Source organism: Lissotriton vulgaris, chromosome 7, assembly GCF_964263255.1.
Source record: "Lissotriton vulgaris chromosome 7, aLisVul1.2, whole genome shotgun sequence".
In the NCBI taxonomy this organism is placed as follows: domain Eukaryota; kingdom Metazoa; phylum Chordata; class Amphibia; order Caudata; family Salamandridae; genus Lissotriton; species Lissotriton vulgaris.
In genome coordinates this window covers 1,528,473,246-1,528,487,709 of record NC_141695.1, presented here as the reverse complement: position 1 = coordinate 1,528,487,709, position 14,464 = coordinate 1,528,473,246, and the positions used below count along the sequence as shown (strand labels likewise).

Below are 14,464 nucleotides of genomic sequence, written 5' to 3'. Positions count from 1 at the left end.
TCACAAGAGGCTTTTTCCTCTTTCTATGTGTGCTGCAGAATGCAGCAAACATAGAAAGAGGAAAAATTAAGGGAAAAAAAGATTTCTTCTCATTGTGCCCCCTTACGGTTTTTGGCGCTACCTCAAGACTTACGATTTCTCGTAAATCTGGGGTATTGTCAAAAAGCCATGGATGTGGCTGGAAAAGCCCCCAGCAGCATCCATGGGACGCCTCTTTCATGCACTTTTCTGCGTGTAAGGGACATATATTTACAAGGTGTAACAACAAGTAGGGGAAAGGGAGGGATCAGTTGCGATCCAGTAGGGCCGATATTACCATTCGCAAGGAAAGGAATGGAAGGTCCAGCCGCAGTCATAGCCCTAAGGGCGGAGACAACAAGGAGGTGACTGGGCTGTTCCTAAAAGGATTAAAGGAAGAAAAGGAAGGGAGGTGACGGTCACTAGGGGGGGGGGGGGTGGTGCTCAAGTGGATGACCACCCCTGGGTATCCAATTTGTTGGATATAATGGCCTCACACACCCTTGCGAGTGTCATGCTTCATCATCGGCATTGCTCCTCGTTGGGCAGGCGGTGCAATGCCCAATGGGCTCACCTCAAAGAGGGGCTCTTTATCGGAGATCTTTTATCCAACTGCCTTATGGTGAAGTGCGGGTGAGGGGCCAGGAAAGAGTAGAAAGTGTGGGTGAGGGTAAAATGTGGCTCAAGGTACCGGAAACAATTTTATTCTGGTGGTCCTCGGCCACAAGTAAAATCAAGGATAGCCGGTACTCGTGGGAACTATAGTTTCCCATAGTGATCCAGGGCTAAAGGTGCAAAAGGTGTGGTCGACATGTTTCTCGCATCTAGTTCGTTGACTGAGATTCTTCAGGACCTATAGGGAGACTACAAGATTAGAAAGCTGAGGGTTGTTGACTTAGAAACCGGGAGTTTGGAATCCGAACATATATTTACAAGGCCATGAAAAGCCACGTAACGTGCTTTACGTGGCTTTATAAATATGCCAGTGGCACAAAGCGCCTCCGGGACATCCAAAAATGGACGTTTCGGTAGTGCAAAATTCCAAAAGTCCGGAATGGTTAGTGTCTGTGGAAGGAAGCAACTATTCACAAACTGAAAGCGGACCAAAATTGACGGTTACACTGTGCAAGCTGTTTACATTTTGAACTGCAGACATTGATGCCATGGACTACTACTCTGACTCCCCATTGTCACATTCACAATGCATCATTGTGTCTCTTTAGGGATGGTGGTCACAATCTAGGCCCATTGTGAATCTGAATGCTGGAACAAAGGTCTGTTATCACATGTAGGCCTCCATCCCAGTAGAGTCGCAATCCGAATCCTACTTCATTGAAATTTATGTGGAGAGCTGGGGTGACTCTAGGCGGAAAAAAACCCTTGCAGATGGAGGATTTCAACACCTCTTGCACCATAAAAGGCTAATTGTAACACAATGAAAAACCAATGGTGCTGCAAACTTATTTTGTGCCTCCTGCCGCAGGGCAAATAAGACCTCCCTTAATTAACATTGCCTGGCTCTTTCAAACAAGCACCCAAAGATAACATTTAAGGGGGTTCAAATTGCTTTCATAATACATAAAAGACAAATTGTTAGGGCCTCATTTATGTGTTTTTGCCATAGGGCAGTTCAGCAGGCCTTCCTGCTGCACTGCCCTACGGCAAAAGAAAAAGGCAGGAATGCGCCATATCTATGAGATACGGCACATTCCTGTCCTTTTCCCCAGCGCTGGTGCACAATAGGCTGCCATGTGCCAATGCAGACACCTTTGCACCATGGTGCAAGTGTGCCTGCATTGAGGGGATGATTGTTATTGTGCTGGTGGTGAAACCTTCCTGCACAAAAACAATCACAAGAGGCTTTTACCTTTTTCTATGTTTGCTGCAGAATACATCACACATAGAAAAAGGAAAAACGATGAGAAATAGATATATTTCTCCGCGTTGTGCCTCCCTTACGCCTCCCCTGGGGAGGCATACATTTTTTCTGCTGCTTCAGAGTTACGATTTCTCGCAAATCTGGGGCAGTGTCAAAATGCTATGGATGTCGCTTACAGTGCACCCAGCATCACCCATTGCATGCCCCCTTAACACTAAACTGCGTCAAAGGGGACAATATTTACGAGGTTGCATTAGGCTAAAAAAGTGACTTAGTAATGCCTCGTAAATATGGGGCAGGCTCCTGTGCCATAGAAGGTCACAAAAAGTGATGTTCTGACTGCACAAAGGGCCTAATAAATGAGGCACTTTTAATGAATTTGTGCTTTACTCAATCAGATTATATTCCACTGCTCCACAACTGGCCCAACTATATGAAGCTATAATTGTATCCCTTTCTCATTGCTCACCTATCTCTTCCTTTTTGAAAATGGAAAAGGTTACAAGGCATCAGAACATTCATTGTGGAGCCCTCAAAATCGTTCTGTGATGGAAAAACATTAGGCCGATTTACAGAAAAAAAGCATAACCGCAAGTGTGGATCTTTTCGCTCTCACATAGACAAAGGTTTATACTCTTAAGGAACTAACAAAACATTCCAAGGATATGCCGGGAAAGCTGTACCAGTCACAGCTATTCAGGCATACTCCTAGGACATTTCAGTGAATTCCGCTCTTGGCGTAGTTGTCAGTCTTAGAACAATGTTTAATAGCACAAAGCTTACAGTTGTGCACTGTAAAACGTCATCATCTTTGTACAGTGTCACAAATTATTTTTACACTGGAAAGATATGTTTCTAAATTTGAGGTTGATCCCAAATTTAATCCGAGCCTTGTGATACATATTGGGTACAAATCGGTTCAACATTATACTTACTGAGTGCAACAATGTGAATGTTGTTACCCAAGCTTGACTGTACACCCATATTTTGTTCGTGCAGAGTTTACCCATTTGGTACCTTCAGCGGAGTGATAGTGGTGAATGCCTTTATACAAGTATTCTACCTTTTTGAGGCATGCAGTACTTTAGTAGCAGAATTCTTGACCAGAATAGAAAACAAAGTGGGTTACTACAAAATAAGAAATTGGGCAATGCACATACCAATATTCTAGCTGCAAAGAAGTTCTGAATGTAGCGGGGAAAAACATATAGTGGATAACTTATTGTCTCTCCTCATGCAAAATAAATGGACTATTTGTGAATTATGAAAGATTCTAGGGCTTATTTACAATAATTTGGCACAGGGCACCGCTGCACATCAATATGCCATGCTGGTGGTGCCCTGCATCAAAAGAAAAGTGCAGGAATTTGCCGTATCTATGAGATAGGGTGCATTCCTGCCCTCTTGAACTGCACTGGTGCACAAAAGGCTGGCTAGCGCCAACACAGGCACCCTTGCACCACTCATCTGGAGCCTACAGCACCAGTTTTTGCCTGACCTAAGACTAGTGGGCCTTGTGAGGTAACGATGATCACTTGGAGAGAGCATGGAGATTGCGTTGTCTGGCTCCTCAGAGCAGAGTGTGAGATTCTTGTCTGTCAGTGTAGTACTAGAGGCACTCTTGTGGTCTGCCACCCTTTGATGACCTTTGACTACCATTATTTTAATTGACTTTAGTGTGTTATTTTATCCTAGCCTGAATGTACGATGGTCCTGCATGTGCCTGTTTCTCTTAAAAGTTTCTTTCTTGTAATTTTGCAGTCTTTCAGTGGGAGATGTCATTGAGTAGGACAGCCTTGCCAAGTACAGAAGGTATGGGATGGGCCTTTGAAAGCGTGAGAGGGAGAGAGAGGGGTGGGATGTACTTTTTGGTCTTGAAGTGCAGTGTTGTGAGCAGTGATGCACACATGTGCTCGGTGTACATTGAGAGATGAAGTATGTGAATCTATAAGCAGTTGTGCACAGTTGTACATTGTGTTGTACAGTGATGAGAAGTATGAAGTTCTTACTATTGGCTTTGACATGGCCTCATGTCATCTTGTTTTCTGACTCAGCCTTGCTTCAGCTTTTCTACTTGCACAGCAGCGCTTGCAAGTTGTTTGGGTGAATCACGTTCAAGGATTTTTTTGTGAGAGATTGTTTAATGTACCCAGAAGGCTTTGTGTGCTTTGTCAAGATAAAGGCTGGAACATGCGCGATTTGGAGAAGGAGACGTGGGAACTCCTTCCTGTCATGGGAATGCTTGCTTGGAACCTGGCCAGTTCCGGTAAGATTCCTCTGGCCCGGGGTGTTCTGTTGTAATTTGGCAGCAATTATTTTAAGCATTAGCAGAAGACATCCTGTATTTAGAGACTATCTTGCCCGTTTTGTGGAATCCATTTTGTATTTCTGTCAGCCACTTTGTTTGCCATGTGCTCGCCATGTGCTCTGTCCTACCTTTCTGTTAACTGCTCTTGAAATCTGCCTAGAGACGAGATATATTTAGCATCTTCCACCTTCGCACATGTTCAGTTGAGCTTGCAGCTGCTGTAGTCTATAACTGTCAGGATGTCAGAACTTGTTGCCTGTACACTTTCTGTATGACCTTATATGTACCTACAACCAGTATTTTGTACTTGTACCGCCTTCATTTGAGCCCCTGTGTGGTTATTAAAGGACCAAGCTCCTTCCATTCAGTGTGCTACTTCATACATTACCAAAGGGTGCTGTGTGAATGTAGTTCCACCTCATGAGGTTTAATAAACTCTGTCTTTTCTATTCCAGTTTCTGTGCCAACTTCTTCATATTGGTCTGAGGACTCAGTGCAGAGAAGGGAGAACCCCTTGCACTGGTAGGCTTGCTGAGGCCCACTACTACAGGGGGAGGTCTTTCTCGAACCTTATAGTGTGTTTTGAGATTAGAAAGCTGAGGGTTGTTGACTTAGAAAGCTGGAGTTTGGAATCCGAACTAGGACGGAAGCATCTACCTCGGAGCGTAGAACCCTGGTTGCTAAGGCTCTGAATCACAGCTGTTTCATTCCCCAGTCAGGAGTGGGCTGAGATGCAGTGTTTGCACCAGGTGAAGTATTGAGTTTTGGTTATTGCCATTGTGATGTTTGGCCAGTGGCTTTGATCATTTGATGTGTTTTCTTTGTGATGTGTGAGTGAGGCAAGGTGCACCTCCAAAGTACTCATTTGGTGTATTCTGTGTATATGTTACAGTCAAAGTGTGAAATCCTGCTATCTATAGAATGCCTAGGTAATGTATAGAATGCCTGAAAATGCCTGAAAATGGAACGTCAAAGTATGAAATGATTGATATTTTATACATTGCCTAGACATTGTATACTTTGCCGGATTGTCTACCGGCAAAGTATATAATACGCCTACTCCCACCATTTTATTCCCGCCCGGCAATGTGTGAAATCCGGCATTCTATAGAATGGCTAGGTAATGTATAGAATGCCTGAAAATCGAACGTCAAAGTATGAAATGGTTGATATTTTATATAATGCCTAGGCATTGTATACTTTGCCGGATTATCTGCAGGCAAGTATATAATACACCTAATCCCAGAGACAGCACAAGTTATCAGCAAGCGAGGGGCAGAATGCCAAAATATGAGGTGCTTTTGTGTGAAAAAGAAAATTAAGTGCAATTCAAAATGTCACTCCAGCCTTCCCTGCTGCAACAAGTAGGTCATGCCAGTTCTGCTTTGTGTTTCACTGGTAACAATATTCTGTTCGCATTCTTATTTAAGTCGGTAAATGTATGTACAATATCAAAGTGCCAAAATAGAAGGTGTTTTTGTGCTGCAACAAGTAGGTCATGCCAGTTCTACTTTGTGTTTTACCGGTAACAATATTCTGTTCGCATTCTTCTTTAAGTCGTGAAATGTATGTACAAGATCAAAGTGCCAAAATAGAAGGTATTTTTGTGTGAAGAATAAAACTGAGTACAATTCCACGTGTTACTCCGGCCTTTCTTAGTGTAACAAGTACTTCAATCTCAGTTCTGTTTTCATTGTTTTCCAATAAGAATATCCTATGCTTTATTTCGTAGTTTTGTTCTTTTAGTTTCAAATGCGTATTAATTAATAAAGGCTTCTCATCTTGTGCCCTTTTAACACTTTGCGTAAATGGTACTGGTCATTCTGTATAATGCCTAGGAATTGTATAGAATGCCTAGGAAAAGTATGTAACATGTTCACAAAAAACGTATATTTCATAGTTTGCCGAAAACCATCAGGCATTCTATACATTACCTAGGCATTCCATACAATACCGGGATTTCACACTTTGACTGTAACATATATATCTTTCTGATCTCTTGCAGGACGCCCAGCATACTATATTTTCTTCAGTGTTATCTCATATTATTTGCTGCTTGTTTATTCATGGTAGTGTGTTATTATTGCTTGCATATGAACATATATATCTTTACATATATTTGAATGTTCTGCATTTGGCATCTGGGATAGCCTTTCTGTTAGAGAGCATTGTGTAAAATAAAACCCCAAGCTTTATTCTAAAAGAAAGAGTCCTTGCATTTTGTAAAATAAAACCTTTTTCTATAGGTGTTGTTTGTTTTGTGTTAGTCTTTTGCTTCACTGAGTGTTGAGCCATCATGTGGGAGCTGTATTATCTGAGAGGCGAAAGCAAGACAGTCAGGACCTTAGAATATCCCCAGGAATCAGAGTGGATTCAAAAGATTTTCAAGCACTGATCCTGCATGCCAGTAGGTGACATTTTTCAGGTCTGCGCGAACGACGTCCGGGTCAAAAATGACGTGCGCTGAATCTATGTAGGCACCACCTTGGCATGCTGATGTCATTTACTTTCACAACTTTCCCCGCTAGTAGCGCAGGGTCACAGTGAGAACTGACCACTGTGGAAAAGATTATCGCCCTGAAAAGGGTGTCCCTTACACCTTAACCGGTTCGCATAGCAGGGAGGATCAGTAAGGAATCTACAGCTAGAGGCTCTACCAGATAAGGCGTTACTGAAGGTAATTTGATCATCTGATAGAGACTTTTAGCTTAGATTCCTTACTTTAGAATAGATATCTAAGGAATCCCTCCTCAGAGGTGGGTCTGCAAACACAATTAGATCAAAATGTCCTGCAGGACCAAACGGGTGAAGTGTCCATCACGATGGACCTGACAATCTAGGCAGTAATGTTCTGTGAATGTAAGCAGTGATGCCCACGCCACCGCCTAACAGATGTCCAGAAGAGGAACACAATGGTTGCAGCCTTGGCTCTCGTAAAGGGAGGCTGCAATGCTTCAGGGGGTTGTTTCTTGGCCAGTGCGTACCAGATCTTAATGCACAGGGTGATCCATCTCAAGATTGTCCGTTTCTGCCCAGCCTTTCCTTTCTTTGCTCTGACATAGCCCACAAAGAGTTGATCATCCTTTTGTGAACTGTTATGTGGAATCAAGGTAGAATGGCAATCCTCTGTTTGGATCCAGATGGTGGATTCTCTCCACGTCTCTGGAGGAGAAAGGCAGAGCAAAAAAAGGTATGAAGGGCCGACATGGAATGTAGTTACAACCTTTGGAAGGAAGGATGCACGTGTCCTGAGGAACAGTTTGTTAGGGTAAAAGGAGGTGTAGAGAGGGTGCACTGAGAGGGCCAGTAATTCACTGACTCTCCTGGCTGAAGTAATGTCCACTACAAAGGCAAGTTGAATGGTCGGCCGTCAAAGAGGGCAATTGTGCAAGTTTCAAAAAGTGCACACATCTGGAAAGTAAAAAGAAATTTGAGGTTCCAGTGAGGCATAATAAATGACGTGAAGAGAAATGTGCTGCAGACCATTAAGGAACCTGGCTACAACTGGGGATTTGAAAAGAAAAGGTTGGTCCAGTAACCACAGGAATGCAGAGATTGCAGAAAGATAACCTTTGACAGCACCAAAAGAGAAGCTGAGTTGGCCAAATATAGGGCAAACAAAAAAACTTTCATAAAGGTGCAGAAATAGGTTCAACATTGTGGGAAGTCCACCTTGACACAAACTTATCCCAACAACAGGCGTAAACTGACTTGGTGGAGGAACACCTGGCTGGCACAATAATATGAACAACACAAAGAACCTAGGAGGTCTTTAAGCCAAATATTCTGGCCCAACTGACTTGTATTACACTATGTCAGTGGGTGCTACGTTCCCCATTGAGCTAAGTTCTAAAGAACAAGAAAAAAGAAAGAAGCTTTTGTGTGTAAACTTAGATCACAAAACAAGGAGCTAGTTCAAAAACTGGTTGACAAAATCCAGATCATCTCATAGTGGATAACCATCATTCAGACCAGGTGATCAGTCATATCATTTGGCCGTCCAAACTGTGACCTGGCAGGTTCCTTGATCATTGAGACCCTATGCCACACAGTAAGATGTTGATACTGGATCAGGTCCACAGTTGGCTATGAATAACCAATTGTTAGCCAGTTTATGATGGTAGACAAAAAAAGTGAAAACACAGTGCAACTAACCAAAAGTGGTGAATTAAAATAGGGTGATATGTCAAAACAAGTTATTTTAATGGAAAACAGGGCACATCCCCTAATTAAAAAACAGGAACGGCACAATCGACAGCATGGAACAAATAACTGTCGCCATATGGGCCAACATGTTTCTGCCTACCGGGCAAAACGTCCCTTGGCTTTCATCAGGGCCTCTGCTCTTAACTTGTTGCTACTGTTAAGAATTGTGTAAACTAAATAATACACCACACAAATCAGAGCAAGCAGTATGATAACTGTTGAAAACGATACAACCTGTACCTACAGTTATGTACTCATCCTCCTTGTCAGTGGATCTCAATAAGTAATCTGAGGGAAAAATAATTCTCCTATTAGTACAATGTATTGCATAATTCACAAACACATGTGCTCCCATAGAATCTTATATATCCAAAAATAAAGTTAAATATATTTTTTCACACCCAGAATGACAGGGGACTGGACCTCCTCCTCACATGGACCATGCTCAGGTATACGAGGCCCCACTCTATGGATCAAAGAGATGCAAACAAGGTGGAAGGCATCAAATCTTCACTAATAGTGTAAAATCTAAAAATGCCTATCTACACTCCCTGCTTAATGCATCATCCTTATCCACAATTAAACCTAATGACCGAGCAACCCCCAATCTCTGGAGAGCATCCAATAGACATGCATCAAAGTAATGCATGTCTTTCATCCCAAACGCACACATCTTAAATTAGTAAAGTTATCTCATTTATGTTTAAAGTATTTTATTGAAGCAGGGTGGGGTAGGAAACAACAGGGTAAGAAAAAAAAAGAGAAACCACAGGATCCGCACAATCGGTGCGTATGATACAGCAAAATACAGCAAAACAGTTACATCTTTTCAATAGGCTTCATTCGACTCAGGAACACAGCTTTCGCGCCTGTGGTCACATACGAATAACAAGGGGGGGGGGGGGGAGGAAGGACGGGGGAGGGGAAAGGAAGAGAAAAATAGGGGGGGCAAAGAAAAGGAAAATAAGGGGGGGGGGAGGGGGGAAGGGTGGAGAAGGATCCCCGCTCCAAAAACCTACCTAACCATGCAGAACCCCCCAAACTACCATACCCCAACCCACCCCCTGTACTGTGCCATTACCATCAGTTCTCTCTTCATATCGACCCTCCAGTAATCCCCGCTATACAATGCCAGCCCCGTCCGATCAGACAGGCGGGTCTGGTGGCGGCGTCAGCCGCAGCAACCTAAGATATCTGGGACAGGTAATCTCCCGAAACTCAGAGCACAACAGGCTATGAAAGGGCGCCCACAATTCCTCAAAAGTATCAGTATCTCCCAGGGCTACTAAGGACATCTTCTCCATTCCAAGGACATGCCATAATCTATGCAGCCAGCCAACTACAGAGGGAAGTGTGGTAGAGCGCCAATGTATGAGAATATTTTGCACCGCTGACCCCAGAGCAATCGCAATCTGTCGACCCCTCCTGGACCTGAGGGGATACATCAACCCATTTGGCAATCCCAGTAGAACATAGGCAGGGAACCTCGGCAGCTCTATCTCAAAACATTTGTCCACCTCACCCAGGACCTCCTCCCAATAAGGAGCCAGAAGGGGGCATTCCCACAGTATGTGTGTAAGTGTACCAGTATTGCCACAGTTGCGCCAGCACGTCCCTGGTACTGCCCTGTCCATCTCGTGCAGTTTCTCCGGGGTGCGGTACCAATAGGTCGAGAGTTTGGTGAAGGTCTCCGTAAGACCCGTGTGATAGGCCGAGTGGCGTGCGCGGAAGGAGATGTGTTCCCATTCCTTGTGGCTCAACACTCGCCCGAGCTCCCGCTCCCATCGTTCCCGGCCGGGGTTGTGAATATGAAAGGAGGGGGGCTGCAGCATTTTATACAGATCTGAGATCAGTTTAGCGTCCGACGTGCGAGTGATTAACCAGCGCTCATATACCGTGATCTCCCGGTTTGCCGTTTCGCGCACCTGGGGTTGAAGAGCCCAGTGACGCGCCTGCATGTATCGCATGCGCTCCGTCTCTGGGAGGCCATAATCCCGCCGCAAATCCTGAAAGGGGACAACTCCCTCAGGGCTGTACAAATGATACAAGGTGCAGCAGCGGGCCGCCCGCCAGCGCTCATAAGCACCGTGCTCCGTCCCGGGGCCGAAGTCCGGGTTGCCAATGAGCGGCGTAAAGGGAGAGGGAAAGGTAGTTAGCTCATGCCTAACGGCCACCGAGTCCCACGTCCGAAGCGGGACACGCGTCACCAAAGACGTGTAGAGGTTAGGGGGTCGATGGGCCCGCTTCAAGAATGGTACTTCCTGTAGCGTCCTACCCGCCACCGCCTGGTCCTGGAACAGCCAGTGCTTATCAGACTCCCACCGGCTCCATTCCACCAGATAGCGGAGTTGGGCGGCCTGGAAATATTTCCGCAAGTCCGGTATCCCCAGCCCCCCAGAGTCGGGCGCCAGCGTAGCGATGCTCCTCTTAATCCGCGGCCTACGGCCCTGCCATACAAACCGTGCGATGGCCGATTGGGTCTCCGCGAGCCACCCCGCGGGGGGCTGGAGCGGCAACGCCCTGAAGAGGTAAAGCACCTGAGGCAGGAGGGTCATCTTCACCGCGGCCACCCTGCCTAGCAGCGACAACGTGCCCTTATCCCACCGGCCAAGTTCCTCTCTAATTTTCGTGCTCAAAGCCGCATAATTGACCGTGACCATCGCCGGGAGGGAAGGCGCCAACAGGATCCCTAAATATGGAATCCGGTCCTTGGACCAGCTCAGAGGGTAAAGCCTCTGTAGTTCCGCTCTGGTGGTGCCAGCAAGCGAAATGTCAAGGGCGGCTGACTTCCCTAAGTTCACCTTGAAGCCCGCCACTTCGGTGAATAGGTCCAATTCCGCAATGCAAGCCGGTAGCGACCTCCGCGGGTCGTCTAATGTCAGAATGACATCATCCGCGTACAGGCTAATCGCATGATGGAATTCACCCATCTTGACTCCGACAATGTCGGGGTTCTGCCTAACCCTTTGAGCAAATGGCTCCATGTATAGAGCAAAGAGCAAGGGGGACAGTGGGCACCCCTGTCTCGTACCCCGTTCAATGGGAAAGGGCAGAGAGCTGCCTCCCTTCACTCGGACCACTGCAGATGGGAACCGGTAACAATTGAAGATCAGATGACGGAACTTCTCACCTATCCCGAACTTACCCAGGACCTTCTCTAGGTAGGGCCAGTGCACCCTGTCGAAAGCCTTCTCCGCGTCTATAGACAAGAGCATCCTCTCCCCTGGGATCCTGGAGGCCTTCTCAAGAATGTGGGTCACCCTCTTAGTATTGTCTACTGTTTGCCTGCCAGGCACAAAGCCCGCTTGATCCGAATCAACCATGCCCGGGAGATGCAGTGCCAGGCGTGCCGCTAATATGCTGGTGAACACTTTCAAATCCGTGTTCAGCAGCGAGATAGGGCGGTAGGACCCACAGGCGGTCCTGTCCTTGCCCGGTTTCGGGATCACGGAGACCGTGGCCTGAAGAAATTCGGAGGGGATGGCACCCGGTTCCGCAAAGGTGTTGAAAAGGCGGGTCAGCAGAGGCGCCAACTCCTGACAGAAGGTCTTATAAAACAGAGGGATAAAGCCATCCGGTCCTGGGGCCTTGCCCGGTTTGAGCCGGAATATCGCCGTGATAATTTCCTCGACACGGATGTCACGTTCCAGATACTGAGCCTGGTCTGGCGTTAACGACGGGAGCGGCACCGAGTCTAGATAATCCACCTCAGCCTGGGCAGAGGAGGCCTCTCCAGTGTAGAGGTCAGCGTAAAAGCTGCGAAAGACGTCTGCTATTTGCTCATCAGCCGTGACCAAACCTCCGGCCGAGTCAACCAGTTCCTTCACTCGGTGCTGTTGGTGCTGCACCCTGAGTTTGTTGGCCAAGAGCCGCCCGCACCGATCCCCCCCAGTGTAATACTTGTGTTTCAGGCGAAGCATCGCATACTCCGCCCGGTCCATGTCCAGGGCAGCCAAAAGTTTTCTGGCTGCCTTCAGCTGCCTCCAAACCCTGGGAGCCCCCGTCCTATGATGAACCTGTTCCAGCTCCTTCACCTGCCGGGTAAGCTCGTCCCTCTTGAGCTGTCGATCCTTATTCTCAGCCGAGGAGATAGCTATAAATTCGCCCCGGAGCACAGCCTTCAGGGCTGCCCACTGTGTCGCGCGAGAGGTGTCCTCGTTATCGTTCACACTCTGGAAATCCAAAATGGCCGCGCGGATCTGGTCCACTGTCGACCGCCTATGCAATAGCGTATCTCGGAGCCGCCAGACCCCTCTCGGCCGAACCATCGGTGGCAGAGTGAAAGCACCCTCCACCGGCGCGTGGTCGAAAAGAGAGAGGACCCCCATATCTGCGCTCGAAGCCAACAGGAGCATCGGACCCGACACGAGTAGATGGTCCAGTCGCGCATAGGACCTGTGAGCATGTGAAAAGTAGGAGTATGCGCGGGTGGTGGGGTGAAGGTGGCGCCACATGTCATGCAAGTCCAGCTCCTCAAGTCGAGTGCGAATCGAGCCCGAAAGCTCACCCAACTGGGGGCGCCGCTGCACAGACCTGTCCATTGCCGCATCGTAAACTAGATTCAAATCACCCCCTAATACTATGTGCCTATCAGAGGTGGACGCCACGTCTTCTAGTGCCCTGTGCAAGAATTGGTCCTGGTGGTCATTGGGGCTGTAGAGAGTGCCAACAGTCAGTACTAAACCCCCCACCCTGATCCTATATGCCAGAAGTCTCCCTTTCTGTTCCGCTATTTTGTGCAGTACCTCTCCCCTGAACCCCCTAGAGAACAGGATCGCCACCCCTGCCGTTTTAGAAGCGCTAGAGGAGAACAGCTGCGTGGGGAACTTGGGGGTACGCATCCTAGAGCAGTCCTTAGCCAGCAAATGGGTCACTTGCAGCAGGCAGACATCCGCCTGGGAGTTCTCTAACAAAGATAACACAGCCCGCCTTTTAACCGGGTTATTCAGCCCTTTCACATTTAAAGTAATCACTTTAAGAGCCATCAAGGAGGGGAATCACTGGAGAACACATCAAGAAGCAAAGCCCAGCGGGCAAACATGGAAGGCACCACACGAGGCCTCAGCACAGAGCAACTACGAACATCCCCATGGCACAGTACAGTCCCCGAACCCCAACACCCCGCACATCCCCCTCCCCCCGGGACCCCACACATCCAAATCCATACCACTCCCAACAACAAACCCCCCCGCTAGTCCCCAAATTCAAAACATCCCCCCACCGGTCCCGGTCCCGTACCCCACTTCTCAAACTTTGCAAAAAAGACATTGTCCCAGTCCGGTCCTTATCGGACAAGGCCGTGGTAAATCAGTCTAGTGGACGTCCAGCCACCACCTCCAGCACTCGCCATTCCTCCCCGCCCTCCCCCGAATCCCCGCACCTGCAAGAAGAAAAGGCTAAAGCAGACTCCCCCCGGAGTAAATTCAGGCCGTCAGGGCCACTTCACCATTCGCCGCCACTCTGGAGGCCTCCTGGATGGCAGCCGCCATGTCCGCCCGGATCGTGGGCGAGCCCGGTCGCTGCGACGGCGGAGAGCTCCTCTCTCCCACCTGCTGCCATCCGTCACGAGTGCTTCGTCTACGACGCGGTGCCGGGGTGTCCGTATCAGATGCTGCGAGGCCCAACACATCCTGGAGGGACCGGAGCTGGTGCAAAGTACCGTTCCATCGAAAAATCAGTCGGAAAGGATGCCCCCAAGAGTACTGTGTCCCTTGCTCCCGGAGGAAGTCGGTAGCGGTCTTGAACGATTTTCTCTTTTGCAGCGTGACCGTAGAGAGATCCTGATACAGGGCCACAGGGTGGTCTCGGAAGCGGAAAGGCTGCTGCCCACGCGCTTCGCGGAGGATCCGCTCCTTCAGGGGGAAGTCCGGGAGGAAGGCCAGAATGTCCGGGGCGGGCGCTGTGGCCCTGCGGGGGCGACCCACCCGATGTGCCCGATCTATACGGATCCGAAAGTCTTCCGACTCCCCCAGAATTGCACGAAAGAGGGCCACCAGGTATGCAGTCACGTCTTCACCCTCCTCACCGGACGGCACGCCACGGACCCTGATGTT

General features: G+C 47.9%; 1 protein-coding gene across 1 annotated transcript in view; it reads right to left on the bottom strand.

Moving 5' to 3' along the window:
- The window catches only part of LOC147705939 (uncharacterized), a 460,133-nt gene that overhangs the window by 330,730 nt on the left and 114,939 nt on the right, over positions 1-14,464 (bottom strand). The window lies entirely within an intron of this gene.